The sequence below is a fragment of the Somniosus microcephalus genome, chromosome 4, assembly GCF_052327205.1.
Source record: "Somniosus microcephalus isolate GS21.2 chromosome 4, FLI_Smic_1.0, whole genome shotgun sequence".
In the NCBI taxonomy this organism is placed as follows: domain Eukaryota; kingdom Metazoa; phylum Chordata; class Chondrichthyes; order Squaliformes; family Somniosidae; genus Somniosus; species Somniosus microcephalus.
Window position 1 is genome coordinate 119,378,792 of NC_140990.1, and position 18,616 is coordinate 119,397,407.

The following is an 18,616-nucleotide window of genomic DNA, read 5'->3' on the forward strand; positions in this document are numbered from 1 at the left end:
TGCAAACTACCGGTAGTACAATAGTGAAATTATTATAACCCGAAAATCACCGTGTGCGATATTAATCCACCAACATTCAACGCATTAATGTGACATTCCAGCTTGCCCAATTCTAACGCAATAAAGGAGAGAATTATTCCCTATTGAATTTTAATGCTTTTTGCCCCAATATCACAGAGTGCTATTTCTCAGCTGATGCATTGTCGACATCCAAGAATGTCCCTAGAAATTGCCACGTTGAAAGAGGCTGTTGGGCCCAACCAATCAGTGCTGGTGTTGATCCTCCAGATGAGCGGCAGTCCTAATCTCACAGCCCCGCCCTGTTCCCCTCTCCCTTCATCCTCTTTCATTCCACCAGCAATCTAGCCTCTTCTTCAGTGCTGACATGGCCTCTGTTTCAATCTCTGCCTTTAGTAGTACATTCCGCAGCCTCACAACCCTCTGTGTAAAACTGTTTCTCCTGCTTATAAATACAGCCCCAATTTTCAAGTGTTCCTTTTGTATTTTTTTATTCGTTTATGGGATCAGGGCGTCGCTGGCAATGCCAGCATTTATTGCCGATCCCTAGTTGCACTCGTGCCTCCCTGTATTCCCACACACCACGTCCCATCCCAGTGACTCTGCGTCATACCCTCTCTATAACCTCAGTACCATTGCTATAGTGTAGAGCCTAAAATGGCCGACAGTTTCCAGCACAGCTGCTGGATTTCATAGGATCGCCTTTCCAGTTAATCCCCAATTAGTTCTTCCGGAGCCATTTTACGCATTTGTTATCATGGGGATGGTGGAAACCCTTCATGCTGGGCCGCTGACTCCTGCACACAGTGAGGGGTCATTCCCAAGGTCACCAGTGACGTGAGAACAGCAGGCAATATGTTTGCATATTTAAATTTGCGTTCTGAAGTTGGAAACGAGGCATAAGGCCATTGGCACTGTGATTGATTGACCGCTGGCTCAGCGCAGTAATGATACACAGTTTCAGCTTTTATTTAACTACTGTATTCAATTTATTCTGAGATATGAATAGAAAATTGACAGCACGGCGTCTTGTTCATTTTTACATGGTGTAGGAGATTGTCCTAACTTCAGAAAGAATTCCAATCGTAGAGTTGGAATGATCATTGACTTTGTTCATTTGTCTCACAGGGCTGGCGTGTGAAGTTGATTTCAAACCGTCCACTCTGTCGTCAGCAGTTGATGAAGGAGGAAATGCAACGATGCGGTGTAACTATGAAGAGATCACAACCACATACAGGCATTGGTCGGTACAGCGAGCACGGCATCGCAGGGTTTGATACCCAATACAGGGCAGGGAAATTCTCCATTAACATCCACCATGTAAAGCGGCAAATGAAACTGGTAATCACAGGTGTACAAGTCGGAGACACTGTGCTTTACCAGTGTACGCAGGAACACAATTCACAATTCACAATTCAAATCGCTTTATTGGCATGATAAGTTACATCTTATGTTGCCAAAGCATCAAAATACATTTATGGTTTACCACATAAACGCAGTTCTATTCATACAGTGTATAAACAGGTATATCCCTGAGTGTATAAATATACATTCGCATTGTTGATATATATTCTTTTCTTAGTTTACTGGTTGGCTCTCTGTTCATGGCAAGCTGTAACATAGCGTGCTGCCAGTGTTATACAGCTTCTCTCCTCTCCCAGTAGGAATGGGAGTTTTTGGTTGTCATTCAGATTTCTGAAATCAGGGCATATTTGTGAGAATTTTTGGTAGAAATTCTCCCTGATGCCCTGATATTTTCCACAAGCTGTGAGGAAGTGCATCTCTGTCTCCACCACTCCCTGACTGCAGTGCGAGCATATCCTGTCCTCTCTTGGCAGCCTGGTCTGCCTGTGTCTGCCTTTTTCGATCGCTAGGCTATGTTCGCTAAGTCTGTACCTTGTCAAGGTTCTTCTCAGTTTGTTATCCTTTACCATGGTCAGGTAATCAGCTATGTTGTATTGTCTGTTTAGGGCCAAGTAGTAATTGAGTTTGCTTTGGGTTTTTGTTGTTTCTGCCCAATATGTCAGATATTTTTCCTTTTGCTTAGCGACGATTGTGTTGGGTCGAATTCTTTGTGTTACCCTGTCACTGTCCTGGGGCTGGTTATTGTTAGTATTGTTAGTAGTTACTTCACTGAGTCCCAGGACTAGTTGACTGAGGGTATTCTTCTTTATGGTCAGCTCTTGGCATTTCAGGGCGTCGTAGTGATAGCATTGGGGATTGCTCATTTGTAGGTGATTCCAAAATTTGGTGGCTCTTTTTTGGATAGTGATTATTAATCGATATTGGCCTAGTTCCGCCCTGCATGCATTGTTTACTGTTTTCCTTTGAGTCCGGAGGATACTTTTACAGAATTCTGCATGTAGGATCTCAATTGGGTGTTTGTCCCATTTTGCAAATTCTTGTTGAGTTAGCGGTCCCCATACCTCACTGCCATAGAGTGCAATTGGTTCAATTACTGATTTGAAAATTTTGAGCCAAATGCTAATTGGGATTTCTATTTGGATTGATTTTTTGATGGCATAGAAAGCCCTTCTTGCTTTCTCTTTCAGTTCATTCACAGCCAGTTTGAAGTTTCCCGTAGAACTGATTTTTAAGCCCAAGTATGTGTAGTTAGTGGTTTGTTCAATTTTGGTTGTTCCTACTGTGAAATTTATTTTGGGTCCCTGATGTTTGGATCTTTGCTGGAACACAAGGACTTTGGTTTTTTGGGGATTTATTGTCAGGGCCCAAGTCTGGCAGTACGACTCCAGCAGGTCCAGGTTTTGCTGTAGCCCCTCTTTAGTAGGTGACAGCAGAACCAGGTCGTCTGCATAGAGGAGGAATTTAACCTTGGATTCATATAGGGTGAGGCCGGGTGCTGTAGATTGTTCAAGTAGTTTTGCCAATCCATTTATGTAAATATTAAAGAGTGTCGGTGAGATTGGCGAGCCCTGCGTCACCCTCCGCCCCTGTGGGAAGTATTTTGTTTGTTTGTCTCCAATTTTAACTGCACATTTGTTGTTTGTATACATTGATTTAATTACATCATATGTTTTCCCTCCTACCCCACTTTCGATAAGTTTCAGGAATAAACCGTCATGCCAGATGGAGTCGAAAGCCTTCTGGAAATCTACAAAGCATGCGTAGATTTTGCTTTTGTTATGGTGAACGTGTTTGTCAATTAGGGTCTGTAGGGTGAAGATATGATCGGATGTTCTATAGTTTGGCAGGAATCCAATTTGGCTTTTACTCAAGACATTGTGCTCCTCAAGGAAGTTTATAAGTCTTTTGTTTATGATGCTACAGAATACCTTCACCAGGTTACTGTTTACACAGATGCCTCGATAGTTGTTTGGGTCGATTTTGTCCCCACTTTTGTATATGGGCGTTATGAGTCCTTTGTTCCAGATATCAGGGAAATAACCGACACTCAGAACCAAGTTGAAGAGTTTTAGGATAGCCAGTTTCATTTTGTTGTCTGTGTGTTTAATCATCTCGTTTAGTATGCCGTCTGTCCCGCAGGCTTTTCCTGGTCGCAGGTCCTTGAGTTTTTCAAGAAGTTCTTTTTCTGTGTACACACAGTGTAATAGTCACAGGGAGAGTCTGCACAATAACACAGCAGGTATCGAGATACAGCTTGGCCGCAACATTCGAATGTAACCTTTCGCTGCACAGTGCGTATTAAAGAATTACTGAGGAAGAAATAAAAGAAGGAAGAAAGAAAGAAAGAAAGAAAGAAATAAAGATCTAGACTTTGCTCACCCTGTGCTCAGGGAGCTGAATACATGTTGTTTGCCTTTTCTTACCAATGTGTGACGTTATTTTATTTAAATATTTGAACGTCACACGTAGATTACCATTTCCTTTTCACTTTGGAACCAATTTGCCCACAGATCCGCACACCCAAAAATGCCTTATCACGACAGTTTCCGATCCTCATACAGGATATAAAACCCCGAGTCTGAGGCCGCCCAAACGCCAATTCCGTATTCAGCTCCTTTCTGCACGACTTTTTTTTTAGCCATTTCTGATGTCAGGCACTACAAACCTTTTCATCGGCTTCTTAACCCAAAACTGAATTCCGTTTCTCAAGCGCAAAACAACACCCTCCTCCGTGACTGTCTGTTTTCCGTGGCCTGGTGCGAGGCCCATGTGGCTCCAAGAATTAAAAAAGCCGAAGTGAGAACCGGAAAATTGCAGGCTCGTTAGTTTCACTTCAATGAAGTACTGTATGGCCACCTTGATGGAGAACGGGTTATTAGAGGACCTCAGAAAGGTTCCAGACAAAGGTTTGTTCTCACTACTTAGTTGAACTTTTGAGGAAGTTACAAGTTTGGTGGATGCAGGTTACTCGGTTACCCTTCTGGATCTTGAGTTTCAAATGCCCTTGACAAGGTGCCACATGTAAGGCTGCTGCATAAGTTTGAGACCTGTGGGTTTAGCAGGTAGATTTTGGGCTTACTAAGGAACCGGCTGCATTCTTGAAGACAGAGGTAGTTATTAATGGCAGTGGTTCTATGTCTGGACCTGTAACTGATGGAGTTACGTAAGCAGCAGTGATGGGACGGTTGCTCTTCACTATCTTAACAACGATCTGCAACAAGGGATCGGGGAACTTCCCACAAACTCAGATTTGATATCAGAAATTGTGTGGGAGTTAGGACCTTAGATGAGATAAATATATTACAGGCAGATGTAAATGGGGCGGGGGAATCAGCCCACATCTGGCAGACTTAAGTAAATATCGACAAATGTAGCGTGAATCACGTGGGTAGGGCCAATGCCAGTCAAGTATTCACCAGGCGTGGTTGTGTACGGAAGGATAAGGCCCTGGGTATTACAGGGCCAGAGCTATTCACATGTACACCAGGCTTGGTTGTGTGCCCAATGCTGCTGAACGGAACACAGCCCTGGGTATGCTGGGGAGAATAGCTGTCAGGTGTACACCCGGCTCGGTTGCGTGCTCAAGACTGTTGAACGAGACACGGCCCTGGATAGTCCAGAGCCAGTGTTATTCACATGTCCACCAGACTGGGTTGTGTGCTGCAGGAGAAGAACCCTGGGCCCAATGCTCGTCACGTGTACAGCAGACTGGTTTGTGTGCCCGACAAAGAATTTATCTTAAAGCACATTAACCAACCATAGGGAACAGAGCACGTCAACCCTGCGCCCAAAACTTACTGTGGGCTAATTTAATAAGACATCGTGACAATGGCTTCTCCAAGCCTGTTTCACTGCAGGAGTTCGAATGCAACTTTCTTTCCTTATTTCCTTCTTTCTAACTAATAAAATCATGGTGTATGTCTTATACCCTTTCGGTTTATTGTTCTACTCCTACTGAATGCAACCGTAGCTCATGTTTTATAAACACCCATTTGTTTCGGATAGTTTGCCAAACAGAGTTGAGACTGGTCGTACACGGAGTGCATCTTATACATTGTGTAAAGTTGGGAATTCGGTAAGATGGAACTCTAGTAAGTCGTGGGTGAGTAGGTCTCAATCTGAAATTTTGTTTAACATTTGGAATTTAACTTAGAACTTTAAAAACTGTAAAAAATAAGCTGCAAGTTAGTCACGAGTCTGAGCCAGCAGACCTGCGGCAGGAACGGAGTCGGAGACCGGGGATAAAGGCAGCACGGAGCAGATACTTTGGAGTCTGAGTGAGCGGACTACCTGCGAGTGAGACAGTCGGCAATCGACACAACGAAGGAATGACATCAGAATTCAAAGGTGTCGCTGGCACAAGGGAGCTGAGAGGTGAGTATCGGGTGAGTATTTGTGGTCAGTTTTTTTTTGTTCTGTTTGAGTATATTTCTGCTTACTAGTTCATAGCCTATCTAATAGACGGAAGTGCTGATTGGTGGATCGCTGTTGAGTGTTTCTTGTTAAGTTTATTTCTGCAAAATAACCTCCATAATCTGGCAAATAGAGTCATAGCAGGGCAGCTTAGTCCCGTGATTTGCACATCCTGTGCCATGTGGGATGTCCTGGACATTTCTTACGGCCTGGACGACCACGTGTGCAGGAAGTGTCGCCAACTGCAGCAACTCGAGCTCCGGGTTTCGGAGCCTGAGCCAGCTGGAGTCACTGCAGTGCATCCACGAGGCTGGAAGTGGCCATCCCGCAGTCTCAGAATGTGCAGGCACAGAGAGAATGGGTGAGTGCCAGACAGAGAAGGAGGACCAGGCAGGTAGGGCAGGAATCCCCAGTGTGCATCTCGCTCGCTAACCGGTTCACGGCTCTGGAAACTGGTGGGGGTGATGTTTCCTCTGGGGAGAGCAGCCAGAGCTAAGGCTACAGCACCACGGGTGGCTCATCTGTACGGGGTTTGGGGGGGGGAATAGTCGAACAGCAATAGTGATAGGGGATTCATTGGTTAAGGGAACAGATAGGCGTTTCTGTGGACGCAGACGTGATTCCAGGATGGCATGTTGCCTCCCTGGTGCCAGGGTCAAGGATGTCACTGAGCGGCTGCAGGACACTCTGAGGGGGGCAGTGGACAGTCAGAGGTCATCGTGCATATCGGTACCAATGACATAGGCAGAAAGAGCGATGAGGTCCTGCAGGCAGACTACAGGGAGCTAGAAAAGAGATTAAAAAGGAGGACCTCAAAGGTAGTCATTTCCGGATTACTCCCGGTGCACATGTTAGTGAGTAGAGGAGTAAGAGGATAGAAGAGATGGATGTGTGTCTGGAGAGAGGGTGCAGGAGTGAGCGCTTTAGATTCTTGAGACATTCGGATTATTTCTGGGGAAGTTGGGACCTGTAAAAGCCGGAATCTCAACAAAGCCGGAACCAATATTCTCGTGGGGCGGGGGGGAGGGGGCGGATGCTAGTGCTGTTGTGGAGGGTTTAACCTAGCTTGGCGTGGGCACCAGCATGAAGAAATGGAAGGGAGGAATGGGGTGCATGGATGATTCAGTGTGTTGGATGGTGCTGGTGGAGAAGGTTGTGCTGGAGGTGGAAGTAGTACCATATTAGATAGCAGCAGCCTAACAGAGATTACAAAAAAATGAAAAATGGGTTTAGAATGCATGTACGTAAATGAACAAAGTGTGGTGTATAAGGTTGTTGAGCTACAAGCACAATTATCCTTGTGGCAAAATGATGTTGCGGCAATAATGGAAACGTGGCTTAAAAACGGTGAGGACTGGGCACTTAATATTCAAGTGTACAAGGTGTTCAGAAGATATAGGGTAGGAAAAAAGGGAGGTGGGGTGGCAGTGCTGATAAAGGAAGAGATTGTAGTGTTGGAAAGGGGCTATGCTCTTGAGGGGACCAGGACAGAATCCATTTAGTTAGAGTTGAGGAGTAAAAAGTGTATGATCACACTATTGGGGGTGTTCTACAGGCCTCCAAACAGTGAGAGGGAGGTAGAGGAGCAAATCTGCAGGGAAATCGCAGAGATATGCAAGAGTTAAAGAGTGGTGATATTGGGGGAATTTAATTACCCAAATATCGATTGGTATAATGCTACGGTAAATGGAAAGGAAGGGGAGAAATTTCTGAAATGTATTCAGGAGAATTTCCTTGACCAGTATGATCTTTGCCCAACTAGAAAGGAGCATTGCTGTAGCTGGTGCTGGGGAATGAGGTGGGCCAGGTCGACCAAGAGTCTGTGGGAGAACACTTGGGAACGAGTGATCATAGAAACATAGAAACATAGAAGATAGGAGCAGGATTAGGCCATTTGGCCTCTCCAGCCTGTTCTGCCATTTAAGGAAATCATGGCTGATCATAGAAATTCAGTACCCTGTCCCTGCTTTCTTCCCATATCCCTTGATCACTTTAGCCTTAAGAAATATATCTAACACCTTCTTGAATATATTTAATGCATTGGCCTCAACTGCCTTCTGTGGTAGAGAATTCCACAGGTTCAACACTCTCTGGGTGAAGAAATTCCTCCTCATCTCTGTCCTAACTGGCTTACCCCTTATCCTTAGACAGTGATCTCTGGTTCTGGACTCCCCGGCCATCGGGAACATTCTTCCTGCATCTAGTTGTCTAGTCCTGTTAGAATTTTACAAGTTTCAATGAGGTCCCCTCGCATTCTTCTAAACGCTAGCGAATCTAAGCATAATCGACCCAATCTCTCTTCACACGTCATTCTTGCCATCCCAGGTATCAGTGTGGTGAATCTTCACTGCACTCCCTCCACGGCAAGGACATCCTTCCTCAGATAAGGGGACGAAAACTGCACACAATACTCAAGGTGTGGTCTCACCAAGGCCTTGTACAACTGCAGCCAGACATCTTTGCTCCTGTACTCGAGACCGCTCGCTATGAAGGCCAACATACCATTTGCCTTCTTAACCGCCTGCTGCACCTGCATGCTTACCTTCAGTGACTGGTGCATAAGGACACTCAGGTCTCGTTACACTTCCCCTTTTCCCAATCTATTGCCATTCAGATAATAAACTTTCTTCCTGTTTTTGCCACCAAAGTGGATAACCTCGCATTTATCCACATTATACTACATCTGCCATGCATCTGCCCAATCACCCAACCTGTCCAAATCATACTAGAGTTTCTCTGCATCATCTGCACAGCACACACGCCCACCCAGCTTTGTGTTGTCTGCAAACTTGGAGATATTACATCTAGTTCCCTTGTCTAGTTCATTAATATATATTGTGAATAGCTGGGGTCCTAGCACCAATCCCTGCGTTACCCCAATAGTCACTGCCTGCCACTCAAAAAAAGAGCCATTTATTCCAACACTTTGCTTCCGGTCTGCCAACCAGTTCTTTATCCAAGTCAGTACCTTACCCCCAATCCTTTGCTTTAACTTTGCGCGCTAATCTCTTATGCGGGACCTTATTGAATGCCTTCTAAATGTCCAAATACACCACATCCACTGGTTCTCCCTGATCTATTTTACCAATTACATCCTCAAAAAATTACACTAGATTAGTCAAGCATGATTTACCTTTTGTAAATCCATATTGACTTAGTCTGATCCTGCCACTGTTTTCCAAGTGCTCTGCTATTACATCTTTTATAATGGACTCTAGCATTTTCACCACTACTAATGTCAGGCTTACCGGTCTATAATTCCCCGTTTTCTCTCTACCACCTTTTTTAAATAGTGGGGTAACATTAGCTACCCTCCAATCCATGGGAACTGTTCCACAATCTACAGACTTTTGGAAGATGACCAGCAGTGCATCTACTATTTCTATGGCCACTTCCTTAAGTGCCCTCGGATGTAAATGATCAGGCCCTTGGGATTTATTGGCCTTCAATCCCGTCAATTTCCCTAACACCATTTCCCTACAAATAATGATTTCATTCAATGCCTCCATCTCATTAGACCCTATGTTCAGCATATCATAAGGTTTAGATTAGCAATGGAGAGGAGCAAGGAACAATCTAGAGTAGAACTTCTAAACTGGAAAAGGGCGAACTTCAATGGGATGCGAAAGGATCTAGCCAGGGTAAAATTGAACCAAAGGCTAACAGGAAAACTGGAGCAAAACAATGAGTGACCTTTAAGGAGGAGGTGTTCCAAGTACAGGCTAGGTACATTCCAACAAGAGGGAAGGGGAAGGGAACCAAAGAAAGAGCCCCTTGGATGGCGTGGGAGATAGAGAAGATGATGAAACAAAAAAGAGGGCGTATGATGCATGTCAAGTGAATTCTTCAATGGAGAACCAGACCAAATGCAATAGGTTAAGAGAGGATGTGAAGATGAAAATAAGATTGGCAAAGAGAGGATGTAAGAGTAGAATGCTGGTGAACATAAAAGGGAACTCTAAAATCTTCTACCGGCACGTAACTAGTAAGAGGCGGGTGGTGCCTATTAGAGAAAAAGAAGGTGACAAATGCTTAGAGGTGCAGGGCAAGGCTAGAATATTCAATGAGTACTTTGTATCGGTGTTTACTATGGAGGTGAAGGCTCACAAATTATTGTTAGAAGTGGAAAAGGTAGAAGCAATGGAAGGGGTGAAAGTTGATAGACAGAATGTACTGGAAAGATGCGGGGGAGGTGCTTGTGGATTGGAAAATGGCAAATGTGACACCAATGTTCAAGAAAGGGTGTGAGGACAATCCTAGTAACTACAGGCCGGTCAGTTTAACATCAGTGGTGGGTAAAGTTTTAGAAATGATAATCACGGAAAAATTAACGGGCACTTGGAGAGGTTTAAGCAAAGCAAGTACGGGGTACTGAGTTTGAATGATCAGCCATGATCTCATCGAATGGCAGAGCAGGCTCGAGGGGCCGAATGACCTACTCCTGCTCCTATCTTCTATGTTTCTATGTTTCTATTAAGGAGAGTCAACACGGATTTGTAAAAGGCAGATAGTGTTTGACTAATTTAATTGAATTTTTTGATGAAGTAACAGGGAGGATAGATGAAGGGAAGACAATGGACGTTGTCTACATTGATTTTAGGAAGGCGTTTGACAAAGTACCACATAGGAGGCTGGTTAAGAAAATTGAGGCTCATGGAAGAGGTGGGTCAGTGGCAGCTTGGATACGGAATTGGCTTAAGGACAGATAAAAGCATGCTGTGGTAAATGGCTGTTTTTCAGACTGGAGTATGGTAGATAGTGGTGCTCCCTAAGGGTCAGTGCTGGGGCCACTGCTTTTTTGATATATATAAACGACCTGTATATTGGAATACAGGGTAGAATTTCTAAATTTGCCGATGACACCAAACTTGGGGGTTTGGTGAACAGTGAGAATGATACCAATCGACTGCAACAGGACATAGAAAGGCTAGCAGAATGGGCAGACAAGTGGCAGATTAAATTTAATACAGGGAAGTGTGAGATGATGCATTTTGGCAGAAGGAGCAGGGAGAGGCAATATGCATTTAATGGCACAGTTGGAAAGTTTGTGCAGGGACAGAGGGACCTGGGAGTTAATGTGCATAGGTCCCTGACGGTGGCAGGATATATTGAGAGAGTGGTTAGAATCCGAAATGTGATCTTGGGCTTCATAAATAGAGGTATTGAGTACAAAAGTAGAGAAGTTATGCTGAACCTTTATAAAGTGCTGGTTAGGTCACAACTGGAGTATTGCGTCAGTTCTGGTCACCACAGTTCAGGAAGGATGTGGCGGCACTTGAGAGCGTGCAGAGAAGATTTACCAGAATGGTTCCGAGGTTGGGGGATCTTAGCTACAGGGACAGGTTGGAGAAGCTGGATTTGTTTTCATTAGAGCAAAGGAGGAAGAGGGGTGAATTGATATATGTGTACGAGATTATTACGGGTTTGGATAGGCTAGACAGGGAAAGGCTGTTCCCACTAGTTGATACAGACTAGAATGCAGGTAAGTGATTGGTTGGTGAGTATTTCTCTCCTTTTTAAACTTTAACTCTGTGGTTTATAGTTTTTAAGATCTCTGTGGTGTCGCGGGGACTGTTGCTAAACCAGGGCCCTTAACTATATCATTTATGTGCAGTGTAATTGGCGGGATTGATTTGTTTAATTTAATTTCAATTAATTAAAGGGTAAGTCATGGCAGGACAGCCCAGCCCCGTGGTATGCTCCTCCTGCGCTATGTGGGAACTCAGGGACACTTCCTGTGTCCCTGACAACCATGTGTGCAGGAAGTGTGTCCAGCTGCAGCTACTGGCAGACCGCATTGCGGTGCTGGAGCAGCGATTGGATAGATACTGGATCATTCGCGTGGCTGAGGACGTCGTGAATAGCACGTTTGATCAGTTGGTCACACCGCAGGCAAAGGTTGGACAGGCAGAAAGGGAATGGGTGACCAACAGGCAGAATAGTATGTACAGTGCAGGGGTCGGTCCCCTGTGGCCATCCCCCTCTCAAACAGATATACCGCTTTGGATACTGATGGGGGGGATGGCTTACAAGAGGAAGGCAGCAGCAGCCAACTTCTTGGCACCAGGGGTGGCTCTTCTGCACAGGACGGGAGGAAAAAGAGGGGGAGAGCTATAGTAATAGGGGATACTATTGTAAGGGGAATAGATAGGCGTTCCTGCGGCCGCAAACGAGATGCCAGGATGGTGTGTTGCCTCCCTGGTGCAAGGGTAAAGGATGTCTCAGAGCGGCTGCAGAATATTTTGGAAGGGGAGGGTGAACAGCCAGTTGTCGTGGTGCATATAGATACCAATGATATAGGTAAAAACCGGGATGAGGTCATAAAAGCTGAATATAGGGAGTTAGGAGGTAAATTAAAAAATAGGACCTCAAAGGTAGTAATCTCAGGATTGCTAACAGTGCCACGTGCTAGTCAGAGTAGAAGTAGAAGGATATTTCAGATGTATACGTGGCTAGAGGAATGGTGCAAGGGGGAGGGATTCAAATTCCTGGGTTATTGGAACCGGTCCTGGCGGAGGTGGGACCAGTTCAAACTGAACGGTTTGCACCTGGGCTAGGCCGGGACAGATGTCCTAGGGGGAGTGTTTGCCAGTGCTCTGGGGGAGGGTTTAAACTAAAATGGCAGGGGGTTGGGAACCTGAGCAGGGTGACAGAGGAAAGGGAAACAAGGATAAAAACAAAAGATAGGAAGGAGAAAAACAAAAGTGACAGGCAGAGAAATCAAGGGTTTAAATCAAACATGGCCACATTAAATAATAATTCTAAAAGTTCTAATAGCGTTAAAAAACAAGCCTGATGGCTTTGTGTCTTAATGCGAGGAGCATTCATAATAAGGTGGATGAATTAGCTGCACAAAATAGAGGTAAATGAATATGATATGATTGGGATTACAGAAACATGGCTCCAGGATGGCCAAGGCTGGGAACTCAACATCCAGGGGTATTCAATATTCAGGAAAGATAGGCAAAAATGAAAAGGAGGTGGGTAGCTTTGCTGGTTAAAGAAGGGATTAACACAATTGAAAGGAAAGATATTAGCTCTGACGATGTGGAATCTGTATGGGTAGAACTGAGAAATTCCAAAGGGCAGAAAACGTTAGTGAGAGAGGTATATAGACCTCCAAACAGTAATGCAGAGGTCGGTGATGGCATTAAAAGGGAAATTAGGGAGGCGTGCAATAAGGACACAGCAGCTATCATGGGTGACTTTAATCGACATATAGATTGGGCTAACCAAATTAGTAAAAATACTGCAGAGGAGGAATTCCTGGATTGTATACGGGATGGTTTCCTGGACCAATATGTCGAGGAACCAACTAGAGATCAGGCCATCTTAGCCTGGGTATTATGTAATGGAAACGATTAATTAGCAATCGTGTTTTGCGACGCCCCTTGGGTCGGAGCGATCATAATATGATAGAATTCTTCATTAAGATGGAGAGTGAAATAGTTGACTGAGAGACAAGGGTCCTGAATTCAAATAAAGGAGACTATGATGGTATGAGGTGCGACTTGGGTTGGATTGATTGGGGAATGTCACTCAAAGGGTTGACGGTGGATGGGCAATGGCAACCATTCAAAGATCACATGCATGAACTAATGAATTTGTTCATCCCAGTTTGGCATAAAAATAAAACAAAAAATGTGACTCAACCGTGGCTAACAAGGGAAATTAGGGATAGCATAAGATCCAAGGAGGGGACATATAAATTGGCCAGAAAATGCAGTAAACCTGAGGATTGGGAGCAGTTTAGGATCCAAGAAAGGAGGACAAAGGGATTAATTAAGAGGGCGAAATAGAGTATGAGAGTAAGCTTGCAGGGAACATAAAAACTGACTGTAAAAGCTTTTATAGATATGGGAAGAGAAAAAGATTGGTGAAGTCAAACGTAGGTCCTTTGCAGACAGAATCAGGGGAATTTATAATGGGGAACAAAGAAATGGCAGACCAATTAAATACATACTTTGATTCTGTCTTCACAAAGGAGGACACAAATGACCTCCCAAAAATGTCGGGGAACATAGGGTCTAATGAAAGGGAGGAACTGATAGGAATCAGTATTTGTAGGGAAATGGTGTTAGGGAAATTGATGGGATTGAGGGCCAATAAATTCCCAGGGCCTGATAATCTGCATCCTAGGGTACTTAAGGAACTGGCCCTAGAAATAATAGATGCATTGCTGGTCATCTTCCAAAATTCGATAGGCTCTGGTGCAGTGCCCATGGATTGGCGTGTAGCTAATTTTACCACACTGTTCAAAAAGAATGGTAGAGAGAAAATGGGGAATTACAGACTGGTAAGCCTGACATCGGGAGTGGGGAAAATGCTAGTGTCCATTATAAAGGATGTAATAGCCGAGCACTTGGAAAAAAGTGACCGGATCGGACAAAGTCAACATGGATTTACAAAAGGTAAATCGTGCTTGACTAATCTACTGGAGTTTTTTGAGGAAGTAACTGATAAAATAGATAAGGGAGAACCAGTGGATGCGGTGTATTTGGATTTTCAAAAGGCTGTCGATAAGGTCCCGCATAAGAGATTTGCGTGCAAAATTAAGGCACATGGGATTGGGAGCAAGGTATTGACTTGGATAGAGAACTGGTTGGCAGACAGAAAGCAAAGAGTTGGAAAAAACGGGTCGCTTTCCGAGTGGCAGGCAGTGATTAGTTGGATACCACAGGGATCGGTCCTTGGACCCCAGCTATTCACAATATATATTAATGATCTGGACGAGGGAACGAGATGTAATAACTCCAAGTTTGCAGACGACACAAAGCTGGGTGGGCGTGTGTGCAGTGAGGAAGATGCCGAGAAAATGCAGTATGATTTGGACAGGTTGGGAGATTGGGCAAAAGCATGGCAGATGCAAAATAACGTGGAATAAATGCGAGGTTATCCACTTTGCTGTCAAAAACAGGAAGGCAGATTATTATCTGAATGGCAATAGATTGGGAGAAGGGGAATTGCAACGAGACCTGGGCGTCCTTGTGCACCAGTCGCCGAAAGTAAGCATGCAGGTGCAGCAGGCGGTTAAGAAGGCAAATGGTATGTTGGCCTTCGTAGCGAGAGGGTTTGAGTACAGGAACAAGGATGTCTTGCTGCAGGTGTACAGGACCTTGGTGAGAGCACACCTTGAGTATTGTGTGCTGTTTTGGTCGCCTTATCTGAGGAAGGATGTTGTTGCCATGGAAGGAGTGCAGCGAAGATTCATCAGGCTGATACCTGGGATGGCAGGAATGACTTATGAGGAGAGATTGGGTCGATTGGGCTTGTACTCGCTGGAGTTTAGAAGAATGAGAGGGGATCTCATCCAAACTTATAAAATTCTAACAGGACTAGACAGACTAGCTGCTGGAAGGATGTTCCCGATGGTCGGGGAGTCCAGAACCAGGGGTCACAGTCTAAGGATAAGGGGTAAGCCATTTAGGACAGAGATGAGGAGGAATTTCTTCAGCCAAGAGAGTGGTGAACCTGTCGAATTATCTGCCAAAGAAGGCAGTAGAGGTCAATTCATTAAATATATTCAAGAAGGAGTTGGATATATTTCTTAAGGCTAAAGGGATTAAGGGATATGGAGAGAAGGCAGGAACAGGGTTCTGAATTTGGATGATCAGCCATGATCTTATTGAATGGCGAAGCAGGCTCAAGGGGCCGAATGGCCTACTCCTGCTCCTATCTTCTATGTTTCTATGCTACAGGGGCTTAGGGACACAAATTTAAGGTTTTGGGCAAGAGATACAGAGGGGTTGTGAGGAAAAACTTTTTAAAGCTGTGAGTGGCGAGGTCCTGGAACTCGCTGCCAATGGAAGTAGTGGAAGTGGAGACACTCGATATTTTCAAGGGGTGTCTGGAAAGGCACTTGTGGGAATACATTTGCAGGGCTATGGGGATAGAGCGGGGTAATGGGACTAACTGGATGGCTCTGCAGAGAGCCGCATGGACTCGATGGGCCGAATCTCCTCCTTCTTTGCCGTTATGACTCTGTGACCCTATGACTCTATGACTATGACGAGTTAACAGAGTCATGGCATGTCACTGGCAGATAACAGTTGACAACTTTAAGTGATTGGATGAATCGCGGGTAATGATTGCGAGCAGGAAGCTCAGTGAGCATTTGTAGCCTGGGTGTGGCTCGAAAAGTTGTATAAAAGTAAACAGTTATCTGCTGACACAAGTAATGGTCGTACAGAGTTGTAATAAACGGAGTGCATCATAACCAGAGTGTAAACGTGGGAATTTGTTGAGAGTGGGATTTCGGTGCATAGCAGGAAGGAAGGGCTGGTTTTACCTCCAATACTTGCAGTGGTTTGTGCTACCGGTGACTATTTAGTTTAATCTGTCTATAACATAAGCTAGGTCAGGTAATTAGTTAATAACTAAAAACTGTAAGCTAAGTTGATTAAATACATTAACTTTAATTAACTAAATAAATAAAACGAGGTTTGATAGGGATGGCAGTGCAGGTGGCGTGCCACAACTGCAGCATGTGGCAGTTTGTGGGAATATATCGATCCCGGACAACCACATCTGCAATAAGTGTCTGCATCTCGAGGAACTTCTGCTCAGAGTTGTTGAACTGGAGTCCAAGGTTCGGACATTGCCTGGTCTCAGGGAGGGGGCGAGTTACCTCGACACTTTGATCCAGGAGGCACTCACACACCTTAGGTTAGGAAGTGGTACAGACCAGGTCATAGAAAGGAGGTTGTGACTGCGACTCAGCCAGTTAAGTTGACACCAGGTGCAGTGCTGGAGGAGCCTCGGCCTTTGCCCTTATCCAACAGATACGAAGTTCTTGCGGCCTCTGTGGACGAGGGCAAATCTGCAGAGTGGATAAACAAACTGACCATGGCACCGTGGTACATGTGGCCTTTCAAGGGACGGGAGTGAAAAGGAATGTGGTACTGTTAGGGGACAGTATAGTGATGGAGATAGATACTGTTCTCTGCAGCTGCAAGCGGGAGTTCCAAAGGCTGTGTTGCCTGCCCGGTGCCAGGGTTAAACACATATCCGCATGGCTGGAGAAGAACTTCGAGCATGAGAGGAGGATCCAGTTGTCATGGACCACGTAGGAACCAATGACATAGGTAGAACTAGGAATGAGGTCCTGCTGAGGCAATTTGAGGAGCTAGGGTTCAAGTTAGAAAGCAAAACCTCAAAGGTAATAATCTCTGCATTGTTACCTGAGCCACGCGCAAATTGGCATAGGGACAAACAGATCGGCGAGTTGAATGCATGACTCAAGGAGTGGTATGGAACACAGGGGTTTCGATTCACAGTTAATTGGCATCTGTACTGGGGAAAGAGGGGGCAGTTCCGTTGTGACGGGCTCCACTTAAAGGATGACATAAGGCCAGTAGTGAGGAAAGATCTTGACTCAGAAGAGCAAGAAGTAGAATCAGTCTGGGCGGAGATACGAAATAACAAGGGGCAGAAAACACAAGTGGGGTTAGTTTGTAGCCCCCCGAACAATACCTATACTGCTGGACAGAGTATTTATCAAGAAATAAGAGGAGCCTGTAACAAAGGTAATAAAATAATCATTGTGGACGTTAATCTTCATAAAAAATGGTCAAATCAAATTGGCAAATGTAGTTTGGAGGAGGAGTTCATGGAATGAGTTCGAGACAGATTCCTGGAAGAAAACGTCGTCGAACCAACCAGGGAAGAGGCTATTTTAGATCTTGTCTTGTGTAATGAGACAGGGTTAATTAGTAACACCATAGTAAGGGATCCTCTGGGGAAGAATGATCATAATATGATAGAGTTTCACATTGAGTTCCAGAGTGACGTACTTAAGTACGAAACTAGAGTATTAAACTTAAATAAAGATAATTACAAAGGTATGGGGGCGAGTGCACTGAGGTAAATTGAGAAAATAGATTAAAATATATGATGGTAGATAAGCAATGGGAATATTTAATTAAATATTTCATAATTCTCAACAAATTTATATTCCATTGAGAAATAAAAACTCCACAGGAAAAGTGATACATCTGTGGGTCATTAATGAGGTTAAGGATAGTAATAGATTAAAAGAAGAGGCTTATAATGTTTCTAAGCAGATAAATTACCTGGAGGAATGTGAGAGTTTCAGAAACCAGCTAAGGATGACCATACATTGATAAAGCGGAAGAAAACACAATATTGGAGTAAACTATTAAGAAATAGCAAAACAGATGGTAAGAGCTTCTACAGTATATTAAAAGGAAGAGAATAGTAAAAGTAATCGTGGGTCCGTTAGAGGCTGAGACAGTTGAAATTACAATGGGGAATAAGGAAATGGCTGAGACGTTAAACAAATATTTTGTATCTATCTTCAGAGTAAAAGGCACAAAAAGCATACCAAAATGGTAGGGAGCCAAGGGTCTAAATATCGTGAGGAACTTAAACTAATTAATATTAGTAAAGAAACATTACTGGATAAATTAATGGGACTGAAATACGACTAATCCCGTGGACCTGATGGCCCACATCATACGGTTTTAAAAGAGGTGGCCACAGAGATAATGGATGCATTGGTTCTGAACTTCCCTAGATTTTGGAACGGTCCCATTGGATTGGAAAGTACCAAATGTAACACCGCCACTCAAGAAATGAAGTAGAGAGAAAACAGGGAACTACAAGCCAGTTAGTCGTCATAAAATGCTGGAATACATTATTAAGTAAATGAACACAGGGCACTTAGAAAGTCATAATATGAAAAGGCACAGTCAACATGGTTTTATGAAAGGGAAATAGTGTTTAACAAATTAATCAGAGTGTTTTGAGGATGTAACTAACAGGGTAGTTAATTGCTAACCAGTGGATGTAGTGTATCTGG